Genomic DNA, 25977 nt, shown 5'->3' on the forward strand with positions numbered 1-25977 from the left:
TTCAAGCAGTCCTCAGATGCAGCTCTTTGCTTCACACAAAGGAAATTAATACCTATATTATCATAGCATGGGCCAAGATGCTATGAGTCCCATGAACTCTTGCTGCGGTAGATGAGGGGCTACAGGAGGGCCTCCTTGTTAGACAACAGTGTGCCAAAGACAGAGGACAGATTGGTTTATTATACACTAGGACATCTCCGGAGGCCTTTCTTGAGGAAAGAGAATCAAGAGTGTTCTGCTGCTGCCGCCTTTCATTACTGTCCTTGTTTTATGCCACAGAGGAAGTGCAAATGTTTCTGGAAAGTTTCATATGGTTTGGCCTAAATACTTCTCCATTTAAATGATTTACATGATCAATTTCTTTGTCCTTAACATAATCAAAGAAAATGAGCAACTTGCTTTTGGTATTTGTGCCAGAAAAACCAAACTGCCAGAGAAAATCTCTGGTATTGAGCTTGTCTGTCCTACATATATACTATATAACAGGTATTTCCAGCCTGTCCAATCAACTAGGAGTGCCTATACCTTTGTCCATCCATGTGTTCTGGACACTACTGGCAAGGACACCGTTCTCCATTGGCCAGTGTCTGTACTCTCTGTGCAGATATAGCTATGACCGAGTTATCATTTCCAACAGCAGGGACCATCTGGCGGTTTTTCGCCCACCCACGCTGCTACCATTCTGGGTGCAGAGACGCTTCCTCGGTCACGTGTTTGTGCAGATTATCTCACCGCATATTCAGCAATACCCATTACAAAATGCACTGTCTGCATTATAAAGAACAATATACCCACTCGAGAGAGAACAGCTGTCAGGTGATTGTGAAAAATTTAATGCTGCAGTGACATGGGATTAAATCGAAATTGAAATTGTGGAAAGCTAAATTAAATGCCTTTTTAATGGTAAACTGAAGCACAGAAAATCTGTGCTGTGATTTTGTTCAGGTTGAGTCTTTCCAAAAGACTCTAAAGACAGTGGTTTGCTGAGTTCCCACCTCTGCTAAGCACCATGGGTTCACCTGGTGTAAATTCATCTTAATGTCCGCAGGATCCACTCATATCTCACAATACTCTGTACACAGCTCCTGGTCCAGCCCACGGTGATGTCTCAGCTGAATCACTGCAACTCCTTCATGTGCGGTCTTCCAGCATCTGCCATCAAGCCTCTCCAGCTGATATAGAAAGCTGCAGCACAAACGTGTTTGACATGTCAGAGCATTACCATGTATCTCCATTCCTGGTCTCTCTCCATTGACTTCCTGTAGCTGCTCCTATCAAACTGAAAACTGGTAAGTGTGTATAGTACAATCAAAGGATCTGCCCCCTGATACCAACAGAACCCAATTATTCCCTATACCCCAGCAAAGCGCTGTGCTCCTCCACCTCTGGCTGCTTGGTGAGCCCATTCACAAGAGGTCCAAAGTCACAATCCTAAAGATTCACAGTTTGAACTCTGACGTCGTGGAATGAGCTCTCTCACTCAGAGCTGTTGAGTCCCTTTCACCATTCATGAGTGTGGGTGATTGACTGAGAGAGTGTGTTCCATGATGTATGGATGAGTGACCCAGTGTAAGTAGTGTATCAAGCAGTATAAGTCACCGCGGTGAATAAGGTGTGTGGGCTGACAACACTACGTAGAGTTCGTTGGAAGCTGCTTTGGAGAAAATTGTCTGCTAAATAAATAAATGTAAATGTCAATCTCATTAATGGTGTCAAAACACATCTCTCTCGGACCCACTTCTCTCCGGATCTCCTATTTGCTCCATAAACTTATACAACCTTATCTATTTAAAAAAAATCCTCATCATTTCTATATGCAGGTACTTGCAAAAAAAAAAGGTGGTGTTGGACTAACTGACTGTACCAATTGACTGTAGTTTAAGAATCGCATGTTTGCATCTTGTTGTACAGCTGGTAACTTAGTGACTACAGCCGCTGCCTTTAGACCTAAAGGTTGCAGGTTTGAATCCCACCTCCATCTATAGTACGCTTGAGCAAAGGACTTTACCCTAGACTGATCTAGTAAAATTAGCCAGCTGTATAAATGGGTAAACAGCTGTAGGTATCTTAACAGTGTAAGTTGCTATGGAGAGAATCGTCTGCTAAATGAATAAATGTGAATGTCTCACAGTCAGTGAAGCCTGGCACCTGTCAAGGGAAAGGGCTGCGCATCCATTTCCTAGCGGCTCCTTCTTTCTCACTTCCACCGCTCCTTGTCCAAGCCTATTTAGATTGTGCATTTGAGAACCGAGGGTACAGGAATGGCTGAGGCTACGAGATTCTGGTCCAACGGCGAAGATAATGTGAGCCTGTGTCTCTCATGGCTGGATCAGTGAGCCGCTCTAATTGCTCGGCTGGATCTCCGCAGCGAATCCCCCTTGGGCCACCGTACGGGGTCTTTCCACGTGACCCGGGCTGCTGCTGCCCTTTCGAAGCACATGGCACCATGCCCCGAAACATGTGGTGCACCACAACCCACATCTGAATCCAAATGTGCGGGCGGTGGGAGTGTGGTACTTAGAGATTTGGCCATATAGTCTCTGGGTTCCAGGTACGAACACCATTTTTACTGCGGTACCCCTGACAAGGTACCGGTCCTGAATTGATGCGATAACTCTTACTGTATGATTCATTGGGTAAATCATTGTAAGGTTCATCATCTAAGGCTGCGAATCACCTTCAGCAAAGGGGTCAGATGTAAAGATTCATAACAATTTGTGGGATGGGAAGCTGGTGGTAGCGTCAATGCTGTGTCCATAGTGCAGACACGACCTGGGGCCCCGAGCACCTCGCTCCTTTTCCCTCACACCACGACCACATGTTAACCACACACACTTATGGATTGGGGATATACATATATTCCCCACGTGCACAATAAACTATGTGCTGGCTCCTTCGCGCCGACACTAGCAGGCTGCTCTTTACAGTATGGAGCAACAGCACCTGCAGGAACTCTTTTTCTGCAGCGCGTCGCCCAATAATTCGTCTTTTCGCGTTTCTTTCCTCTTTTTCCATGGACAACAGAGCGCGTCCCCGACTGCCGGTCCGTGGGGTGGGTGGGGGGGGGTCGCTGCGGCTGCGCGCGCACGGGGAGGGCCTCGCACTGAGCGCGCGCGCTCTTGGAGTGGGGGGGAGGCAGCGTAAGCGCAGCTCGAAGAAGGGAGAAGGGAGACGGGAGACAGGAGACAGGACAGGGACACGGCGAAGCCGGGATACCGACGGGACACCGACGGGTCTCCGCAGCGTCCGTCTGCGGCGTGGTGAGTGGTCCCCGCGCCGCGCTCGAGCGCATGATGATATAGTGCGGCAAATCCTCCCTGCGTGCGTGTGGTGTCAGGTGCGGCGGGCGGGTTGTTGTGGGAAAAAAAAGCCCGTCGCGTCGGGGGCAGTGATGATGATGAAGACGAACATAATGATAATATCCTTGATATATAGATGATGATAAGGAGGAATAGGGGGTGAGGACAGTGAGGATGTAGGATGACGAGGCTGAGGCGACGCCGCTGCGGATGTGCACATCTCAGGTGTGAACGGGCCGCTCGCTCGCTCGCTCGCGCCGAAGCCCGTGACACCTCCGCGGGAAATAAACCGCCGGCTTTCGTCTGCTGCCATTACGGCTCAGGAGTCCGGCGGCAGACTCAGGGCGCTCGCTTTTCACGTCTAAGTCCCTGAACAGTGTCATTTGTAAATTCACTGTTAGTGCCATCATGTATAAATTCAGTACCAGCGTCATTTTTACATTCCGCTTTTGTACCGTAATGTACTCGTGCACGGAGCCCCCGCGCTGCCTCCAGTCCATCCCTCCGCTCAGCTCCGCTCCCTCACTCACTCACTGGCAGTGGCGGCGATGCTGTAACAATACGGCTCACTGCTTCGTCGCGTCCATATGAAGAGGAAAGCGTCTTCATTTACTCAGTTGTTCATTTGTTATAGCCATAATAACGCGGAGTTGCAAGGTTTTATGTGGGGAAAACGACACTCGCTCGTGCCTTCACGGGAGGGATGGATGCGCTGCCGTTGATGTGGAGAAGCCGCAGAGACGACACACACCGTCCGTCGCGTTCGCGTTTTCGTCTTCTGCGTAACACGGGGGCCTTCCCTGGCTTCTTTATTTGTTAATTTTTAAAATGAGGCTTTTTTACATTTTTTTGGTCGTGACCAGATTAATTCGTTAACAATATCGTTACATGGACCGGCATTGATTGAACTCTAGAGTACCACGGAAGACGCTGCCGTTGACACTGCAATGGCGCTGGGTCCCAGGAGTCCGGGTTTAGGGCCTGTCTGTGTGTGTGTGTGTGTGTGTAAGTAAACATGCAGAGGGCCCACTCCATGGACTGAGTTACACTTACAACCTGGTCTGTCAGATCACTGTGACTCTTCTTCTCCAAACTGTAAATCACAGTGTGATAAAGGGCCGGTCATGTGCATCTGAGGCCAGCAGGGGGCATAGTGGTTGGAGGTGTTAACTTACAGCCCAGGGCTTTTCCTGCTTTGAATCTCAATCAGGTTGAATTGTCATTGGTCAAGACCCCCTCCTTACCCTGAAGTGCTCCGGCAAGAAAACCCTGCTCTGCAAACGGGTATGTCGCTGTAAAGTCGATTATCCAACGCGGTACGTTGCCTTGGACGAATGCATAAGCGGAATATATTAATAATGAATACGTATTCCCTGTGAAAATAGCCATAATTTATTGAGAGGTATGGCTTTTGCATACGTGTCTGAGCACTGAATTTCAAACGCACGCCCCGCAGGTATCTCAGCTCATGGAAGGCTCAGATGAGCCCTGCTGCTAACAGAACCCCCTGGAGCTTTGTTGGTCATATAGAGTCCCAGCATTCCAGGATTACCCTGAGGCCTGATATTAAAGAATCTACTGCTGGATGCTGCAAATCGAGCAAAAGACATGAACCAATGAGATGTACGTAACCTCGGTAATAAGGGATTATATGTGATCGCACACACACACACACACACAATGTGTACAACTGCTTGTCCTGAGCAGGGTCGTGGCGAACCGGAGCCTAACACGGCAACGCAGGGCGCAGGGCCAGTGGGGGAGGGGACGCACCCCGGACGAGACACCAGTCCACGGCAAGGCACCCCAAGCAGGACTCGAACCCAACGTCCACAACCCAACGCCCCAGCCATGCCCACCCCCCCATTTATGTGATAGCAGTAAAGTTTTATTATTTTCATTTTTAGCTGAATTGCCTGGGTGAGGGTGCCTGATGTTGACTGACAGGACTGTCAGTGACTACAAATTACATCGCTGACGACGTGTGCGGGTCCATCACACACACACACACACACACACACACACACACACACACACACACACACACACACACACACATTTTCAGAACCGCCTGTCCCATACGGGGTCACGGGGAACCGGAGCCTACCCGGCAACACAGGGCGTAAGGCCAGAGGGAGAGGGGACACACCCAGGACGGGACGCCAGTCCGTCGCAAGGTACCCCAAGCGGGACTTGAACCCCAGACCCACCGGAGAGCAGGACTGCGGTCCAACCCACTGCGCCACCGCACCCCCTTGGGTCCATCACAATATATGTGTAATAAATAAATTACTCGCCGCGCTAAGCAAATACGCGATAGCTGTTTGTGAAGCACACGCGGTGACCTGACCTGAGACCATCCAGGGGTTGTGGGAAAGGACCGGCTTGTAGGAGGAGTGACACAGTGGCTGTTTGAGATCAGCGTCACTTATTCAGCCGCGTGGGCTGCAGAGCACGCAAGCTATTCTGCTAACGTTGCCAGCCGATTTGATCTCTCTTCCTGTTTGTACTGTCTGCCTTTCTTGTGGCACAGCACAATGGCATTGTGCCCCTGGTCACCCACTGTTAGATTCTGTTATTTTTGTTGTAATTAATCCGGTTCTTAAAAGTTTCGTTTGTATTCATCTATTTCTTTATTAAACTACAACCCACGTTGTTGTTTTGTTGAAGTTGTGAAATGTAGGTTGATTACTTTTGCATGCTTGGCAAGGAAACTTCTCGTTGTTATGGTCCACAGCCAGCATAGTGGTGCAGTGGTTAGCATTGCTGCCTCGCTCTGCCTGGGTTCTCTGTGCGTAGGTTCGAATCCAGCTCAGTCTGTTTAGTTTGTACAGGTTTTCTCATCGTGGTAAGGTTTCCTCATCCAGCCCAAAGGTGAGCAGCACAGGTGAAATCAACCCTGACGTGCCCTTAATGTATGTGTGTGTGTGTGTAGCTACCTTCCAATGGACTGGCATCCTGTCCACCTTGTACCCCCCACAGCCTTCTGCCCAGTGATTCTGGAATAGGTTCTGGAGTCTGCCACAACCTTGTCCAGGACAAATGGTTAATATGAGTGTTTCGGTTTGGAGTTCCCCCTCTAAATGAGTGGTTGACCAAAGTCTTTAATCTTCTTCAGCTACAAGAAATAACATTGTTCTGCCTGACAGATGAAATTCATTTTGTATTGCTCAGTGTATTAAGGTTATATTAAAGATGAGAACATATCAGAATGCTAACAGAATCAAAATAAAAGTTATTCTCACACCTCCAAGGAGGTACTTTGCTTTTGGTTATCCATTGTGCTGACACTTTGCCTCATATTACCACTGTGGTCAACCATACCCACTCAGACATAACTTTAATATTATTGCTGAAGTTGATTAAGTTGAATGCTCTCAAAGGATTAGAATGGAAAATTATAGCTTGAGGCTGAAACCTTACATACTGGAAAACCCCCTCAGAATTTTGTAGTAAAAATGCCAAGGACATTTTTAAACTTATGATGTAGAAATTGATTCAAATAGGAACAAGTGAATTTGATGTTAAAGCTGGCATTTAAAATGTATTGATGATGCAAGTTATAAATAGTGAAATTAATTTTAATGTACTTAAGGTGAGAGTTTTCCTAATGTGTCCTGGAATTCATGTGAGTTGTACTATAAAAATCTCAGTGGTTAGCAGCTGGCTGTGTGGAGACAGATGTTCAAATACTCTGATTATTGGTAAAGTCTGGATCAAAAAGGCAGATGGAGGTTCTGCTTAAGATGCTATGTTCATAAAAATGTAGATGTTTGACATTTTAATCTGCCTCCATACAACACACTGATCCAGAGGTGTATCATGGCTATGTAATCCAAATCAGGTGTTCTTTATTATTGTCTCCACTTCTGGGTCACCGACTTTTGCCTCTGGGGATCTGGAGGGTGGAAACAGAATGGCTGAACATTGTAGCTTTAGATTGCAATGATGTTGTTGCCAAGTTCATTAAATTAGAATTTCAAATGCTAACCGTATTTGACATGTCTTTCTGAGCACGCTTGCCTGTAAGCTGACGGCTGTAGTATAAAGGAAGACATGAGACACAATGCTGATCTGACCATACCAGCTGGTTAAGGAATTTAGCAGGGAAGTGGTGTGCTCAAATGCAGAGTTTACCTATCTCATTTCTCTCTTAAATATGTTACATTTGTATATTATGCAGTGGAAAGATGATAGGAACCTTACTGCCGTCATGGTGGGGACCAGTTCTTCTCTCATCAAGCTTTGCTGTTTGATCCTTCTTGGCAGGCTGTGTGTTTCTTTCCAGCATGGCCTCTCTCAAGCTTCCTGGTGGCAGAAGTGGGATCTTTGTTACACCTTTTCTTCATTACTCTTTATTATGAAATGACCTAATACTTTCTTAAAAGACTCTGGCAAGATCAGGCCTCCCCCCTTTCTCAAAACACCCCAGTCCCCCACCACTACACACAAACACTTCCTGTCCTGCAGAGAGCCTTTTTCTGCAAGCCTGCTGGTCTCCACCCGGTGGATGCTGGAGGCACAGTGGACCATTGTACACACGTACAGCCATTACGGCTCTACTCATGGTGGATTCTTGAATGGTGATGGTCTTGGCAAGCTGGAGAGTGCAATTACAGTTTCACACTGGGATGGAGCCTGAGACTAATGGGAATTGACAGTCTTCCAAAGGGAGCTCTTGCATCACACAGCTGCAGATGCTGGTGTTTACGAAGGGTCAGATTACTGTGATTTGGGATCATCGAATGATTTGAAAAACGAGCAAAATTTGGAAAACAGTTCATTTGATTTTGGTCCTTTAACATTTTTATTAATATTTGCACTGTCCAAAAACAGTTCTTCTGTTGCATTGCTTTTTTACAAGCTTTAACAAAATAAATGATACAGTTCATGTTGTGATTTAAACTTTTTGTATGCATATAAACACATAGATGGACAGACCCACACATTTTATTAGTCCCAAAAGTGCACAGTTGTACAGGCACTCTCTGTCTTCCTTTTCACTGAACATCAAACAGTGAACTTTACAAGTCATTAAAAATTTTTATTCAAGGTGGTTTTGCTTTTTTCATGCGGTTTATACAGTATTGGAGTATGTCAGTGTTTAGGTCACTTTGGAAAGCTCCAGGGACCATGACAGATGGCTGAACAGGAGTGGTCAAGTCTGGTCGCTACTCATGATACAGGACAAAATTATTATTCCATCACCTTGTTACCCACAGCCCTTTGCAGAGCTATGGGAGGCAGTCTTGTGTTCGGCTGTGCAGCTTGATGAAAGATGCATGGGGAGAACCCACCTTTGTAGCAGTTGTTGAAGAAAATACAGTTTGTTTCTGTAGCCTGTTGGGTTAATCGTCCACTATGTCTTTACACAAATCAGTCGGCAGATAATTTAATTAGAAATCATGGAAATCAGAATGTATTTATGTGAAACAGGATGCCCCTGAAGTGACCTGCTAGTCCATCTCCAGACAAGTTCCCCTGTCATATTGTCTTGTACCGAGGGTGTCTGGGGTGGGGCGGCCAGTTTTGGAGCCGTGGAGCTCGGAGGAAGGAACAAAGCAAGGCTGTTTTCCCTGCCCCCTCTCACTGTGTTCTTTCTCCCCTTTCTAGTGGAGCAGGGGAGTGTGTGTATGGGGCTGCGGGATGCTATTCGAAAAGGAGCTGTATGCTGTGAGCCTCCCAACCCACGGTGATACTTGACAACACAACAATACAGTGTGTGCAGTGGGCAGCAAAGGTGTCAGCTGATGAACACACATACACACTTTTCCCAGGCTTGGTGCATGGCATGGCTTAGTATTGTGTCTTGCAGCCTATAAATCGAGGCTGGTATAGTACAGCTGCGTTTTGTGATGTTAATTTATTGCTTAGCTGGTGCCTTTATCCAAAGAACTTTTGGTGTTTGACTTATTTATATAGCAAGGCATTCTTACCATAGAAATGTATAGTGACTCCGTAGCTCAAGGGTACTACAGTCGTGCAGTAGTGGAGGTTAAACTGGCAATGTTCACTTTAAAAGTGTGTGTCCTTAACCGTTACGTTACTTGCTCTTCCTCTTGTCGAATACTTCACCGAACTCTCTAAAAAACGATTCTTAAAACGCTGCACTGAAAACTCTCACTGCCCTTGACCCTTTGGATTTCTGATGTCGCTGTGGTCAAAAAGCCTAATTATGTTTGCAGAAACAATGAAAAGAGTGAAAACCCATTTTGTAAATTAATTCACTGATCTAGTATCACATTACACCGAATTATCTTGCTTTATAAAAGTATGTCACGGCAATGAGGACTAATCATATATGATTATAAAATAATTTACCCTACCACCCACCTGCCAGTCTTTCTTGGAAGCCAGAGTTGCATTTTTTGGAATTATTCTGAAGGATTAAGTTCAAGTAAAATCTTCTCACTTCAAGGGTTTTTTATTATTTGTGTGCTCAGATTATAAGTTGTTTTTTGACCTCATGTTAACTTACTGAATACAGCAGTAGTGAAGCCATGCTGTGGGAGATTGTGGGCATACAGTAATATACACTATACTACAGTAATATACACTATACTATACTATACTATACTAACACTATATTATACACTAATGGTATAATGGACTTTTTTTTTTTTTGCTGGCTTTGTCTTACTGTCTGACTCTGATGGGGCCTCTTCCTCCGTGTACATAGGGCTTAATAGCTGCTGAAGGAATCGTCATCAGAGATTTAAGTCCATACTGCAGCTGATTGCATCTATGCAGCAAATCTGCACATGAAGAAGGCTGAAAAGATTAATCTCTTTTTTGTACATGTCATTAGAGTACATTTTGTAAACGCGTATATACAGTGTAATGGCTCAGAATGTTTTTTCCTGTAATTGTATCCTTGGGCTTGAAAGGGATGTGTCCACTGTTGCTGTGACAGTCCATCCAGTTGGTTGCTGGTTGTCCTTTTCTTCTTTTTACTTCGACTTTTGCCAACATTACAGCTTATTTAAGAGAATGTAATCTTCATATGACACGTCCAAGGTATGTTCACCTCAGTCTTATCATTTGTGCTTCCGGTGAGATTTCTGGTTTGATTTGATCCATGATCCAAACCTCAATTTGTGTGGCTTTATTTACCTACTCAGGTCCCAGTCCCTGATAACCTCATTAAGGGCCTCTGTCTATTTGAGGTTTGTCTGCTCCCAAAAGGGTAACACTGGTGTCTGTAAGCAGTAAAGCTTTTGTCTCTTCTCTATTTTTAGAGTGGTATAATCAAGCCAATACTGTAAAAAGCAGGAACGTATGGACTACTCGGACCTTGAGGGAGCAGTGAATGTGATCTGCACACTGAGGTTGACCTTCCTTCGTTTGTTGTTAAACACACACACACATTTTCAGAACCGCTTGTCCCATATGGGGTCACGGGAAACCGGAGCCTACCTGGGAACACAGGGGCGTAAGGCCAGAGGGGGAGGGAACACACCCAGGACAGGACACCAGTCCGTCGCAAGGCACCCCAAGCAGGACTTGAACCCCAGACCCACTGGACAGCAGGACTGTGGTCCAACCCACTGCGCCACTGCACCCCCTGTTAAACACATCGTATAAATTAAAACTTGATGAACTTCGGTGCATCGAGTGGAAAGTAACAAACTAGGTTTACTTAAGAATCACGTCTGCAACTATACGTTTGATTTAATGCACAAATTTGTATTTTCACTGAGATGCACGTCGTTTTGGAGAAAAGCGTCTGCTAAATGAATAAATGTAAATGTAAAACAAAAATTAATAATTGTAACCTTTTTAAAGTGAATCGACTAGTCCTGAGCAGTTTCCTGGAATCTGGTAGACGGCTTTACCCGATGGTGCAAAGCTGTGCTCTTGGACCTTTTCAACTTGTGTTCTCAGAATATTAGTACATTTCATTCATCCACTGGTTGTATTTTGCAAAGTATAGCCTCCATGTATGTTAAACCTATAGGTTTCCAATTCCAGATTTGAGCACAGATGTTATTATGAAATGTGTAATGCATCTAAACATTTGAGCATCAGATCCCTTTATGTGTGTGATTTATGGTTATGTAAAACCATTAGATTTTTTTCATTAAACAGATATCTGGGGCTTTTCCCAGTGTTATTTCTAGTGGGACCTCCACTCTATTCTTGATCGGGATATTAGAGAAAGGTCTCCACTGACACCCTCATGGAGGAAATTGCAGTCTATTGGTTAACAAACTGAGTTTAGTACCAAGAGATTGTAGTTTGAAGACTGAAAACGTTCCCTTAAGCAAGATACTTAACCTGAACTGCATCAGTGAAATACCCAGCTAAGTAGGTAAAGTGTTACTAAAAACTGGAACCTGTGGAGAATGTTGCTAAGCAACTGAATAATTCAGTGATGTACTGTAAGCACTGACTCTCAGGTCACCTGGAACTGTAGCTCTGGACAACCTCTAGCACTAAACAACTGTATTTATCTCTTTTTTTGGGTTGTTCTTATTTAGGACCAAAATAATTATGTATAGTCATAAATGGATCATACTACTTGCAATGCCATAACCTTCACCACTATGCTTCCTGCTGCCCGTGTTTCTTATGTAATGTTTATACTTGAACGGCTATATTCTAAATGTAAAAAAAAATAAAGAATATTGTGTAAAAGCTTATCTTTACCAGTATAATAAACATTTGTTAAAATTTAAGAAGATATTTATTAAAACTAAAGAGGTATCGAGTCGTGCCAGGACTTCTCCATTGGTGTTAGTTGGAAATGTTGAACTATAATGATAGGTGAATTTTTATGGGTGAATTTTTTTATTGCACCCAGTTATTCCATGGCAGTGAATGAGATAGTTCAGGGACTGTGGTAATTGGACTCTTCCTCATTTGCGTGAGTAAAAATAAAACCCCAATCAGTGTGCTGATGCCCCGAGCCACAGACAGCTGTATTACCAGCTCGTTGTCCCCGTGCCTCGACCCTGGCAATGTGCGATAAATATGTTTTTTTTTAAAGCCGCAGTTCGCTGCAGACAGATAATCGAAGCTGCGTGACTTTCATCCCATGATCCCACTCCCCCATACCCCTTGCCTTGTAGAGTCTTTGTCTTGTGAGAGACCCAGGCTTAGCGCCACAACAATAAGGATGGAGCTGTAAGCCTCAAAGGATTAAAGTGAACCGGTGCTACCAAGATTCACCCTTTTTTTTTTGTTTTAAGAAAGAGCTAGTTGAGGCTTGTTTTATTTTCTAATTCCCATAGTAGGTTTTTAGAACTTAAGAAATTATGATAAAGCATTCCTTACCAGTCAGGGGTGTGGTGGCGCAGTGGGTTGGACCACAGTCCTGCTCTCCGGTGGGTCTGGGGTTTGAGTCCCGCTTGGGGTGCCTTGCGACGGACTGGCGTCCCGTCCTGGGTGTGTCCCCTTCCCCTCCGGCCTTACGCCCTGTGTTGCCGGGTAGGCTCCGGTTCCCCGTGACCCCGTAAGGGACAAGTGGTTCTGAAAATGTGTGTGTGTGCATTCCTTACCAAAATGAAGTTTACTTTCTCCAGAGCAACTGACAAAGTTACTTTTTTGCTGCAGAAATGGAGGGTAAGTACCACAGTAGGAAGTGGGATTTTGAATCTCGGTCCTCCAGGTGTAAAAGGGCGACTGTCTCCATTATGCTACCTGAATCCCATCCAAGTAGTATTTTGGTTCTTGCAGTAGTATGTATGTGTCACTCAATCTTGCAGTCTAGTTGATTCTAAATGATGGGCAGATCCGCAGAGCTCTGAAAATTTATTTTACAAAATATTGTTTTGTACAATTTAAAAATATTGCTGCTTTTTTCGGTAGTCAGGATTTTTTTTTAGCATAAATCGTAAGATCTGCGTTTCAGTCCTGTCCACGTGAAGAATTCTTCATGTGATCCTCAGTGTTTTTATTTCATTCTTGTGTATTAACTTGTATGGTATAAGTGCTGCTAAAAATGATGAAGAGATTCTTAGTTGTTGCTGTGAGTCAGTGTCCGTTTTTGGGAGCTGGAATTTCCTGTGGAAAATGTGTTTGGCCCAAGCAGGCATCATGCATCCAGTAAAGCCTCAATGACCAAAAGCACTTAGAATGGGTAGACGGAGAAGCTGAATAAAAGGCAAGCATTGATCCAATGCAACACAGAGATGGAAGTCAGTCCCACCCATGACAGGCCTATCACACAGTGCCATTGTTTATCTCTTGTCTGATGCTCATTTCAGCGTCTGCTATAATGGACTGCTTTGAGAACGGAGAACCAGTGTATCTGTACACATCAGCATGCCCTGAGACACTAGAGGCTGCTGCTTGTTGAAGCTGAATCCTGACTTTGGAGTTACTTGGAGTTACTTGGTTACTTGTTTATCTAGCTAGAAAAATTTCGTAGACAAAGCGCACAGAGAGACTTCTGGCTTTTTATCTTATGGAAGAGATTTTTAGATATGGTTCTGTAGAGTCCCGAGTCCATTGGGCTTCGTAGTTCCTCTGCGCTGGTAAGAGTTCTGAAAGAAAGTTAAAAATTACAATCAGGGCAATAAGATGCTATAGATGAATTAATGAAAACTTCCTCCCCTTGTTTATCTAGCTATAACTAAAAAGGCATATGCTATTTTATTCCCTCAAGGAAGGAGAGGAAATGGTTCTTGACATTGGAAAAACTTGAAACAAATATGAAGCGGAACTTGATGAGGTGTGAGGCATGTTGAAGAAAACCACATTAGGTAGAAAATCCACAGCTTGTAGGCCTTCGAGAATATAGTACAGATGGTCCTCGATTGTCACGCCCTCAAGCCAAACGACCACACCTGACTCGGTTCGGAGCAGCAGGATATAAAAGAAGCCATGCCGGCTCACCTGGTTGCGGAACTTCGTTGAGTCAACCTGCTTCTCCCGTGACGACAAACAGAACCCCACTTACCTCCTTGTCCCTCCAGTCCCTCATCCTTTGTCCATCGTTCTCTGTTATCTGCTTTCCCGGTTCCTGATCTTCTACTTTGTCTGATCAACTTGGATTCCAGTCTTGTCCCTAGAACAGTGTCTGTGCCTCAACGACCCACGCCTGTCCCCAACTACGATCCTCGTTTTCCCCTTGCTTGTTACCGCATCTAAAGAAACCACTACTGGGTCCACCACCAATTCCTTGGTCTCCCCTCCCTCGCCCCATGACATCGATTTACAACAGGGTTTTGATCCGAAGACCCCGCCATAGGTTGATTTTATTGTAAATCAAAAATCCCCTTACATGTACCATTAGTTGTAGAATCCAGCTGATTCGAAAAGATTTTTAGAGCCACAGTGATTTTCAGAGCATTCATGTAAATTATAAATGTATTTACATAAGCTCTTCAATGAAGCGGTATGAATCTGAACTCGAGGTGGAAAAAGTGCTCCTTTGTTGCCTGTTGGAAGTTACCCCAACACATCTATGAAGATGACCGCGCAGGAGAACAAAGCAGTTTGCAGGTTAGTAGTTAGTGGTCCGTCAGAGTGGTGCTTGGGTTAGACTGTTAATGGAATTAATTTTCCTGTTGTTTTCCCTGTTTTTCTCCCTCTGTAAGTTTGGGATGGTAATAATGAAATATGTCAGAAGTGTCTCTACTGGATGATTTTCTGGGCAGCCACATTTCTGCTCAGTTAGGTAATAAACAAAGCGCCTTAATGTTTAAAGTCGCAGTGCGTTGTAAAATCCTCAGAGAATGGCTCTTGGAATGAGTTGTGGACTCCTGCCTGCATCTCAGCGTTACTATGGTTACTGAGATTCTGTGTAATGTTGGCATGGCATCTTAAATCAGCATCAGCACCCAACTGTGAATAGTGTGCCATACATTGCAAGCCAGGCTATGAGAAAATTAACCGTACAAGGAAGGAAATTGACAAATAATTCTGGCTACTGCCAAACATCAAAACCTAAACTGATAGAGGGAACCTAATATTTGGCACATGGAAGCCTAGGGGTCTTTTTAAGAGCTGTGAAATGGCAACTGTAAACCAGCAATGTTGGGGGCTCAGATATGGGACACCTTGGTGATATGATACACCACTGCTCCCTCAACAGCCTGTTCAGCAAGTGGACACAGGAATATATTCCAGACATATTAATTTCCTGGCAGGCTGTCTGTCTCACTGACAAATTGCTTTGTTCGCTCAATGCAAATCTGTGCGGGAAGCTTATAAGGGCACTTTCTGGAAACGATATCAACGTTCCGTTGTGCTAATTTAAATCACAAGCGCACACATTTGTTTTTCAAGGAGTATGTATCTCTTGGATGAAAAGCGAGGTCGTGGATCTCTAGCCAGGGAGACACCAGTGACAAATGATGTCTGGGAATGGTTGAGCCTGGCTGGTTTCCAACAAAACACCCAGTTTTCTCCTGTAGCCGCGTGTGAAGGCATTCAGCAGAGTGTGTTTGACGATTGATGGTTCTGGACACGGACTCCTGCAGACTTGTCTTTTTTCACAAGTCATCACTGCATTCCGTGAGTCATTTGTGCCCATGAATGATACAAAACACACCGGTGTACGATATTGTCTCTCTCGGAGGCCTCTCTAAGCGAAGCTCACCTGTGGAACACAATTACAGAGATCATCATTTTAAGGAAATTAACCAGCCGACGCCGTGTGAACTAACCTAATGAAGCGTTTGGTTAAGTAGCACAGCTCCACAAGTTGTCATCATTAATTAGCGCACCATCATTTTCTTTAGTATGACTGTTTTGCTTGATTAAGAAAAAGCATCTTGGTCCTTTTCAGCACCTTCCACACTGCATTCAAAATTCATTTTAATGCTCTTATTTTATAGTGAGACAATAGACCAAACACTTACGTAGACTGTGCACATTGTGGTCAAAATCACAGAGAAAAGTCACAAAGTCACTGAATATGGGTCCTTTTAGGAAAAAACTGGTGTAGGTAAAGCATGCTGGTGTAGAAGAGCATGAACGTGTTGAATAAGGAGACCGAAAGTAATCCTTGTGATTTCGCTGTTCTTGGCACACAGTGCTTTGAAAAAGTACTCGAATTTTCTTTCTGCAGCTTATTAACATTATATTTGATAAGAGCTTTTAATCTGTTTTGTTTTTATACTAATGGAGGTTTGAGAGTGAAAAAGCGACACCAGTACAGTGTTGTTTCGTGTCATTTCCGCGCTACGGTAGGTAACGTAATGCACAGTCATACGTGTGAAAAAGTAATTGTCTGTTCCCAGTCACTGAAGAAAATGTATTTATTGATTCAGGCACTACAGGGAACTTATAGATATTTGATTTGCGAGGGTTTGGGAATTATTCTTTCTTCTGCATTGTCAGTAATTATGGATCGGTTCCTTAGATGGGCAACTTACAGGTTCAGAGTTTGTGGAGTGCCGCATACTCTTCAGGATTAGTTGTTTCATAGTAAAATAATTTGGTTTTACTGGATTAAGATCCCATTACACCTTGTAATTCTGAGTCACCAATGATCGGCTTCGTAGGATCCAGCGTTCTCTCTTGTGCAAAACAAGATTCAGCCAAGTGTCTTACAGTTCCATGTGGGGCTGCCTCTGTGGAAAGCACACATGAAGGTTTGCGTCTTCAGATTTGAGTAACTGGTTGTGCCACTTTTAGCCGCAGCGACTGCAACTATAGTCTGGGACTCAGATCACTGCGGAGGAAGTTTGTCCCATTACTCAGCGTGGAACTGCTTTAGCGCTGCAAAATTTGCGGGTTTTTGAACATAAACAGCTCTTCAGCTATTTTTAGTTCTTGCCGAAACATCTCGCTAGAATTCAGGTCATTACTTTGACTAGGTGAATTCCGTAGCTAGAACTTTTCCACATTCGCAACTATTCATTTAGCAGATGCTTTCCTCCGAAGCGGCATACATCTTTGAGAACAATACAGCAGGGCATTACACCAACAGAAGAAAAGATTTGGATGCAGACATGTGATTGGCTGCAGTCGATTTGTCACATACCACCAAATAAACCAGTATACATTAAATCAGTAGCTGCATTCATTGATTATCTTTATTTAAGAGATGTTTTTCTCCAAAGCAACTTCCAATGAACTCTATGTAGTGTCATCAGCCCACACACCTTATTCCCCGCAGTGACTTACACTGGGTCACTCATCCATACATCAGTGGAACACACACACTCTCTCCCTCACTCACACATTATGGGGGAACCTGAACAGCGTGTCTTCGGACTGTGGGAGGAAACCCACGCAGAGACAGGGAGGATATGCAAACTCCACACAGGCTGAGCGGGGATCGAACCCATGTCCTCTTGCACCACTTGGGCACTGTGAGACAGCAGTGCTACTCGCTGTGCCACCATGCCACATATAGGGCTTTTTCCCTAATCATTGAAAGGATAACATAGTACATGTATATCATGCACATAGGAGATCGGGGAGAAGTGAGTCTAAAAGAGGTGGGTTTTGAGAGTCTTCTTGAATGTTGAAAGAGATTCAGTAGTTCTGAGTGACAGAGGGTGGTTACACCACTAACATTCATCAATTCCTGTTTATTATTGCCAAGGAGCTAGTGCGGAACCTTGTTCAGCCTACCAACTAGCGAGCTTCTTACTCGACCTGTTGCGCCCTCCTTACCTCTCCGTCTTTTGCCCTGTTCTCTTGTCCCTGTCCTTTGTCCCTTGTGATAATTTTTTGGATTATTGACCTCTCGCCTGTTTACCGACCTTGTCTTTTGGATTCCCGTGTTATCGACGTTTGCCCATCGGAGACCCTCGCCTGTCCACTGACTGCGAGTTTGGCTTATCAAAATAAAAGTCCCGTGCGCTCCGCGCTTGAGTCCGGCTACTTCCTTCTGGAACCGTACCATGGCAATGACCTAAATGCAGTATCTTGAGGTGTTTTCCACTGCCCCACTGCTGTGTTGTGAAGAGTGACCCTAGTCAGTGAAGTTCCTCTCATGGTCCATAGACCAGTCTGACCCTGATTCATTGGACCATTCTCTCTCATCACTGCATCTCCATCCACCCAGGTCTTCCCATCCCCTCTTGGTCTTCTGGCTGGAGTCTGGTACCACAGCTGTCCTGCCAAGGCCACTGCTCCACGTCTACAGGCTGGACAGAGAGTTGGCAGCCCAGTGCATGGGGGGCTGCTCGCTAAACCCACCTCCCTTGGCAGAGACCTCAGCTTTCACCCACTGGTCCCCATATTGCCAGCATGGAACATGATCCTCTCGCTGTAGCACGATAAGGCTCCATTGTTTGCTCTGTGCATAATATACCCCAGGGACATTAATTTTTGATTGTTTATACTTAAACAAGGCCGGCACATTGGCGATTAAAGTGTTGGTAATTATAGTAAGTAGCCTATAGCTTGTGCTTTTATTTTTTTTAGTATGTCAGTTATTTCAGTGAAAGTAATTTCTCTTGACAGCTGTGTTTGGTGCAGTGGGGCTGTTACACATAATTATTTAGAATGCTTGGAGCAGCAGGCGTTTAGCTAGATAGTAAGATTTCTTTACGCGGTTACCAAGGCAACACCCACCAACGCGCATGCGAAAGTGTGGTCGAGGGACGTGTGTTTGCTGCGTGTCTGTAAGGATGACTGATTTTGTAATATTGTGGGTTTAATTATCTTGTACACCAGTTTTTTTTCCACCTGCACATGATCCTCTTCCTACCTAGGGCACAACATACCTTATTAGGTACCTAATATTACACCTTCCACCCTCCATTACCTAGTAACACATCTGTATAACACACTTATCACCCTGGTTACCTGGTAGCACACATCCCACTGTCATTACCCAGTACAAACCTCCTACACTTGTTACCTAGTAAGACACCTCATACTCTTGTTACCTAGGTTCTCATCTCCTACTGTTATCACCTAGCAACACACCTCCCATTGTACCTGGTGACACACCTCCTACTCTCGTTACCTAGTAACGCACCTGCCAGGCTCATTACGTAGCACGTCTCGTGCATTGCTTCTCGACATTGTCATTTCGAATGCGTGCTGTCATTCAGAAAGGTCACGTAACCCCGCCCTTGAATTCTCCTTAGAGGAGCGTGAGGTCCTGGGTACGATCGTGGCCGCAGCCAGCGTGATGTTCTCCTCGTGTGCCGTTATGTTTCCTACAAAATCCAGAAGTTGGGAAATGGAACAAGGCGACCGTTCACATGTCCAGTGTCTGTGCCGCGTCTCTGTACCTGCCTGGATATCTCAGTGGGACTTTCTGGGTTGTCACTGTCACTGTGGATCTGTCTTTGCACTAGAGAAACTTCAGGGCCTTTCTCCACTACTCTGTGTTTCCATATGACATGTCTCACTCCTTGTTCCCTTCCGGACTGGGCTCAGTCCTCCTGAAGTTACCATTTTGCCTGGAGCCACCTCTCATGTTTGCCATCTAACATGGGTTTGTGATTTCTTTGAGCAAACTGTCCCGTTTGAGCAGAGCAGCAGAGTGAGACGTTGAAGTACCGATTCAGACAGTCTTTGTCTCCTCTCGTTACCCTCTCTGTTCTTTCTTATTGCCACACTCTCTTTACTGCACTCTTGAGTTATTTTTTTCCGCTCTTGTGGGTCTGACCCTTTGCTTAGGCCACAACCTTCTGTGTGTCTGAAGGACATTTTGTTGATCAAAATGACGTTACGCGGTTATAGCTGTGTGCCGTTTTATTGCTCTCTTTAATACTTGTTTAGCAGGGTTTGTGTTCATACAACAATATGACAGTCACGGTCCAAAAATAAATTCTGTTATCTGAGCTTTGGCGACTTTTAAAAAAATAGTTGAAAATAGTTTTATGGGAAAACTGTATCCCTTTAAATGTATAGAGGCAGTGGAGGGTGGATTTATGTATTTACGACCATGGGCTGGATAAGAAGAATGAAATAGAATACAGGCAGTCCCCGGATTACGGACGAGTCCTGTGTCCTTAGTCTGTCTTTGTCGGATTTTGATGTAAATTACGTACGGTGGGTATTTAACGTCAGTCTGTCAAATGTTTGACGTAGTATGTTGTGTATCGTCTACCTTTTTTATGCATAAAACTTTAAAGAAACACTTCCGAATCCACTAAAACATCTTTAATATACCAATATAGTAGTAGTAATAATAATGATAATGATGATGATGATACAATGTCATGATAATATTCATAACAATAATAAGAATAAATGTAACTACAGTAGGGGGGCGTGGTGGCGCAGTGGGTTGGACCGGATCCTGCTCTCTGGTGGGTCTGGGGTTCGAGTCCCGCTTGGGGTGCCTTGTGACAGACTGGCGTCCCGTCCTGGGTGTGTCACCTCCCCCTCCGGCCTTATGCCCTGTGTTGCCAGGTTAGGCTCTGGCTCCCCGCGACCCCGAATGGGACAAGCGGTTCAGACAGTGTGTGTGTGTAACTACAGTATTTGTAATAGAGACATAGAAGGAGATAATAAATGTTACTATTGTTACTACTGGCATGATGAACAGAGGATGCAGAGGAGGCTGGACCAAAGTGCAGGATCGTGTTCTCGTGGTCAGGGACGGGCGAATTTATAATTATTTATAATAGAACGTGTGTGTGGGGGTGTGCAAAACATTAAAGAAACTTTAGTGTTCGCTTTTCCAATGTTTGTTGGCATTTCACCTTTTTCCGATCGCTTTATTATTTCCACTTAAGTTTCAATCGGGATTGTTTTCCTTTTCTCGGACGCATCACCATCACTTGCATCACATTTACGCTTTGGTGCCATGGTTAGGAGGGTAAAAACAAAAAAATGAATGCCAAATACAGTAACACACGAAACTTAAACGGCAACGTGGTCCGACTGAAAAGAACAAAGTCTTTGTCCTACCTCAGGATCATGCGCCCCGCCCACGAGCCGACGAACAGCTTTAGACACGCAACGTTTTGATGCAGGTTGCGAAGTAGCGCCCGTTTGTCATTACAAACCATTGCATGTAACTTGAATTTTGAATATAATAGGCTTAATTATGAAGTTTTTACTTGGTTGTTACTTAAGGGTGACAAACAAAATTAACTTCCGGTCAATAAGGGGGTGGTTCGTAACTACAGGTTGTATGTAAGTTGGTCGTTCGTAACCCGGGGACTCCCTTTACTCTTTGTATCTAATGTCCCATTATCACTTTAAATTCATTCTAAAACACCTGAGACACACTAAAAAGCAATAATTCAGTACATCAGAAACGGAGGTAGCAGAGCTCTTCCTTTTACCCTTTAGGGTAATTGTATTAGCATCACGTCATTGCTACTCTTGCATTTTATTAAACTGATGTGAACAGGAATATGAAAGATTTCGCTGGCCAAAAACTGATAAAACTGCAAGAGAATGTTTTTAAACGCACGCTTAATCTGAGGTAAAAGGCCGAGATTTCAGCATCTCCAAATCTTAATGGATTCCGCTAGTGTGTGCATAATAAGAGGAAGTGTTTAACCCCTTTTGTGTGGCAACAAAGCATCGTGTTAATCCCACCATGAGGGGCGGCTGACAGAGGATCTGGGGAGATCCTGGCTTTGTGCGCCGAGCCAGTCCCTCGCAGTCAGTCAGCTTGCAGCCCTGTTATTCTCACCTCCCGTTTCCTCCATCCCTCCCGTCGTCTGGAGGATTAAAGCCGCACGGGGTTCGTCAGCCTCGTGAGCCACCCATTGTGAAGAGAACTGGATTTACTTGTGGTACTGTGAGTATCTGTGTAGTTTTTTTTGGGATGCTGAACCAACTTGGAGGATGGCTGGTCAGGTGTGGGTACCAGTACGCTCTGTAAATTACTGTAAAATAGAGGACACTGTTAGTGTTCTTCCCTTCCATATGACTCTTTCATTGACCTTGCCGTTCATGGCCTTTGGGGTGGAGCACATCATCTTTATTCGCACATAGGATAAACAATGGAGTGCTACTTTTAATGGTCTAGCATGCATCTCTTCATTTTTCTGTGACGCTGTTTATGATAGGTTGGCATCCAGAAAGAATCTTTATTTATTTTTTTTTCCTGTACTTTTTTAATGGTGTCATGGCTAAGGTTCCATGCTGTGGTGAGCTCTGAATAATAGGAAATTGTAGGAAATATATGGTGGAAACAGTATGAATCGCACTTTATGTCGCTGTTATAAAGGGACGTCTGGGTGTGGGAAAAATTAAGATGCGGGTGCCAGTAGAGTCAGATTGATTGATTGAAGCTTTCTGTGGCTTACATAGCAAGTACTCAGTTCCAAAGGCTGACCACATGCTCTAAATGAGATTGACTCGATTTTGTTCTCGCAATACAGGCTGGTATGAACGTGGTGTTTTAAATTATTTCCGTACAGACAGCTTCACTCAGTGCAGTATCAGGACACAGCAAGTGACAGTGCAACTGTGTGGCTGAAATAGCGTGACGCCACAGGAGATGGCAGGGACTGGGTGAAAGGAGCAGGGACATCCTGAGAACTGTCACACAAACAGAGCATCCCTATCCTTCTTGAAGCATTCTATGTTAAACTTGATTTGCTACAGTAACATGATACATTGGAGCGGTGTTTTTTTGCAGGGGTTAGGTAGGACATAGCTCGAGAGAGTAGTGGACCGGATGTCTGATTTTGAGGAATATCATCTCCTGTCTTTCTAGGTTTTAAAGTACATCACAGAAATCCGGTAGAGAAGAATATTGGTGGATAAAAAGAACCAGGACTGGATTCCTGCAGGTAAGGCACAGTCCATAACTAGTCTATGTTTGTCTGTAACTAGTCTATGTCACATGTATCCCTGGTTCTTATACATGCTAATGAGGCTTCTTATGTCCTGTTTTCACACAAAGTTAATAATTTGGATATGCTGCAGCTTTCTGCAGGCAGTTTTATTTCCAAGACTTAACTCTTGATAAAGAAGAGACCCCCAGCGGAACTGTGAAAGGACCCTGATTGAGTCTGCTTTGGAAGAGGAGTTAATTTCTATGTCCTTTTGTGTTTCAGGAGGCAGAGCTATTGCAGCAGAGTGCAAAACCTGCAAATTAAATTTATCTTATGTACAATTGTATTCTGTGGATTTAAATGGTGTGTTGCTGGGGGTTTTATATTTTTGTATTCCTCAGCTGTGAGTTATGCATTGTATTTCATTTCTAAAAGGTGATCAGGCACTTTAAAGTGAAGCTAGAATTTTAAGAATGACTAGGCGTTGTGTAAAATGTACGAGGAATACCGTTCGTCAGTACTGTAGTATACAGTTCAACCTGAACGAATTGGAAGCATGCTTTATTAAGTGCTGCTTGGTTGCCTTTTGTTTAAGGTGTCCAGTGTATGATCAGTAGGTGAGCTCTATAGCAGGGGTACGTGTCAAATCTGTAACATAACAGGCCTGTGTCTCAGCCCCGTAACACGTCTACTTGTCAACTCCATAACGGATCTACACGTCAGCTCTGTAACGGGCCTGCTTGTCAGCTTCCACAGCTGCTTTTCCTGGAAACCTATAATGCTGCAAGGGCTTCCTTTGCTGCACCTACGTGGACATCAGAAGGAAATGTAATGGCATATGCGTGGCCCTTTGTAGCAGCATTTTTTTTTTTTTTAATGAATGGCAGTTTTATTGGCATTACTTTATTAGTTTTTACTATTTTTGCTGAAAACACTCTTTGTATTGTTTCCTGAGATGTGCATCACTTTAGAGAAAAGAATGTGCTAAATGAATAAATGTAAATATGAGTGGCAGAAGCAGCCGGGGATGAAACGATCATAGCTTTGCCTCAGAACCAGAACCTCTTTTTGCATGCAGAGTCGACAAGAGGGAGAGCACCATGGCCCCATGTTACCCGTGGCTGTTTTGCGAGGGCCCGGTTGCATCGGAGCAGCTGAGTCGACACTTTACTTTGGGGGCTGATGCAGGGTGATGATTCTCCCAGGCATGCAAGCCTTTGTGTGGGATTGAGGGCTCTCTTCGCCTGCGCTGAATGGGAGCCACTCTGGTGTCAGATTGACTGATTGTTCATGGTGAATGGTAAAGGACTGCTTTGCGGGAGAAAAAAGCCACGAAAATGAAAATATTTAGCCTAAAATTTTTTCCACTCTCTTATTTAATGTTTAGGTTAAAAATATTTTTTCTACGTTAACGTTGTGCAGTTCGTAGCTGATGTCATTCTCATCGTATACTGGAATCTCACACTCAGCAACTTCCTCTTTTCCAAGAAGTGATGTGAAAACCCTAGCAATGCCTTTGAAGAGCTCTGATAGTAAGGCCTGAATATTTCCTGTGGCTTTTGTGGGTTTCTGTTAATTAGATTAAAGTTGGCATAAAATGTTTCGGTGATTACAAAATTTGAAGAGTCGTGGAAGTAGATTAGAGCCTTGTGGTAAAATTCAGACTTTCACTGTAACACTGCCAAATGCATGAAAATGTAGTCAGTTGAGCCTTTTACTGCATGATAATTCCGAGTTAACAGCGTGTGCCTGAGTTTACACGACAGGACCCCCCAGTGATAACCAGCCCACATCTGATGTCTGGGGTGACAGACGAAGGGAAAATAATCATGTCCTTTTCCTGTACTCATCAAAATATCATTGCCGGTGAAAGTGTGCAGGAGCTCGATAAACAGCAAAGGAAAAAAGGCCGTCTTGTGATTTTTTTTTGTCTGGAAACACAGTAATCTATGTCACGTTCAGTCCTGGGGTTGTGGTTCATGGCAGAGTGCTGTATACACATTCATCGGTTCCTAAACATCCATCCAGTGTAAGATAATTAAACAGATGAGGGTGTTTGGACATTAATTTTGTTGCAGATATGACTTGATATTTGCTGGGAGGTTCTCTTCTATTTTACAGTAACCGACTGTGATGCAAGATTTCATTGTCTTTGATATGTTGTATTGTTGCAGTTCGAATGCTTTCTGAGAACATCCATTGCTGCTATAGGGATGATCATTATTCTTGTTTAAAGTATTAAGATAAATTTATGAAACTTATAAACTTACAATGTAAAAATAAAATTTAAACATTAAATCTTAAACATAAAATGAATAAATGATTATAATTTACACACCTGATTCTACTTATCTACTTGGTTTAACCAGTGCAACTTGGGGTTCACTTATTTTTGCACTCGCACTACTTCTGTGTTTCTACTACACACATGATTTCCTCTAAAGAAACGCATGGAATTGGTCATTACACACCTATTATGTCACACGAGGAAGATTGCTTCTCGTTAAATAACCATTTTGTGCTAAAATTGAGGGACACAAGGGGTTCATATACTTTGAAGGCAGCTCTGTATGTGCTTTTTTAGCGGTATAGCCTGATAATATTTACGCATAGTTCGGATTTTATTGTACTGTTTTGTGAGTAGCATGTCTGTAGTAACTTATACATATAAAATACACACAGCTGTGTATTTTAGGAAGGGGATACAAAGTGGGAACATTATTTTCCCTCCTTGCTTATGGATCTACAGCCTACAACCATTAGACTTTAATCACTCTCTCCTGCCCCGGTTCTTATGTTATTACATTTAACACTGAGATGGAATCTGTAGATTCCATTAATGTTTTAACTGGTATCTGCCTACCCTGTGTGGCTTTTAGAAAAAGATTTTTGGGTGTCGTTCTTTTGATTCCAGCTGAGAATAATGCAGCTTATCAATGACCCCTGAGCTCCAATGATGTCTTTTCATGACTGTTTGAAGGGGAGAAAAAGCAAAAAATAAACAACATCTGGGAGAATCATTTCTAATCGTTCCTGTTTGACTGGCAGGGGACAGGGTTCCAGGGGATTAT

General features: G+C 43.9%; 1 protein-coding gene across 14 annotated transcripts in view; it reads left to right on the plus strand.

The window, feature by feature from the left end:
* Positions 1–3087: 3087 nt before the first annotated feature.
* The window catches only part of nrcama (neuronal cell adhesion molecule a), a 62590-nt gene continuing 39700 nt past the window's right edge, over positions 3088–25977 (plus strand). For 13 of the 14 annotated variants that reach the window (XR_001965918.2, XM_018747358.2, XM_018747365.2 and 10 more), the window contains exons 1-2: positions 3088–3260; positions 22846–22921. The gene's annotated coding sequence lies outside the window, so the exon portion shown is untranslated. The remainder of the gene's footprint in view (positions 3261–22845; positions 22922–25977) is intronic. The other variant, XM_018747359.2, reaches the window with a different exon arrangement.

Source organism: Scleropages formosus, chromosome 2 (assembly GCF_900964775.1).
Source record: "Scleropages formosus chromosome 2, fSclFor1.1, whole genome shotgun sequence".
Classification (NCBI taxonomy): domain Eukaryota; kingdom Metazoa; phylum Chordata; class Actinopteri; order Osteoglossiformes; family Osteoglossidae; genus Scleropages; species Scleropages formosus.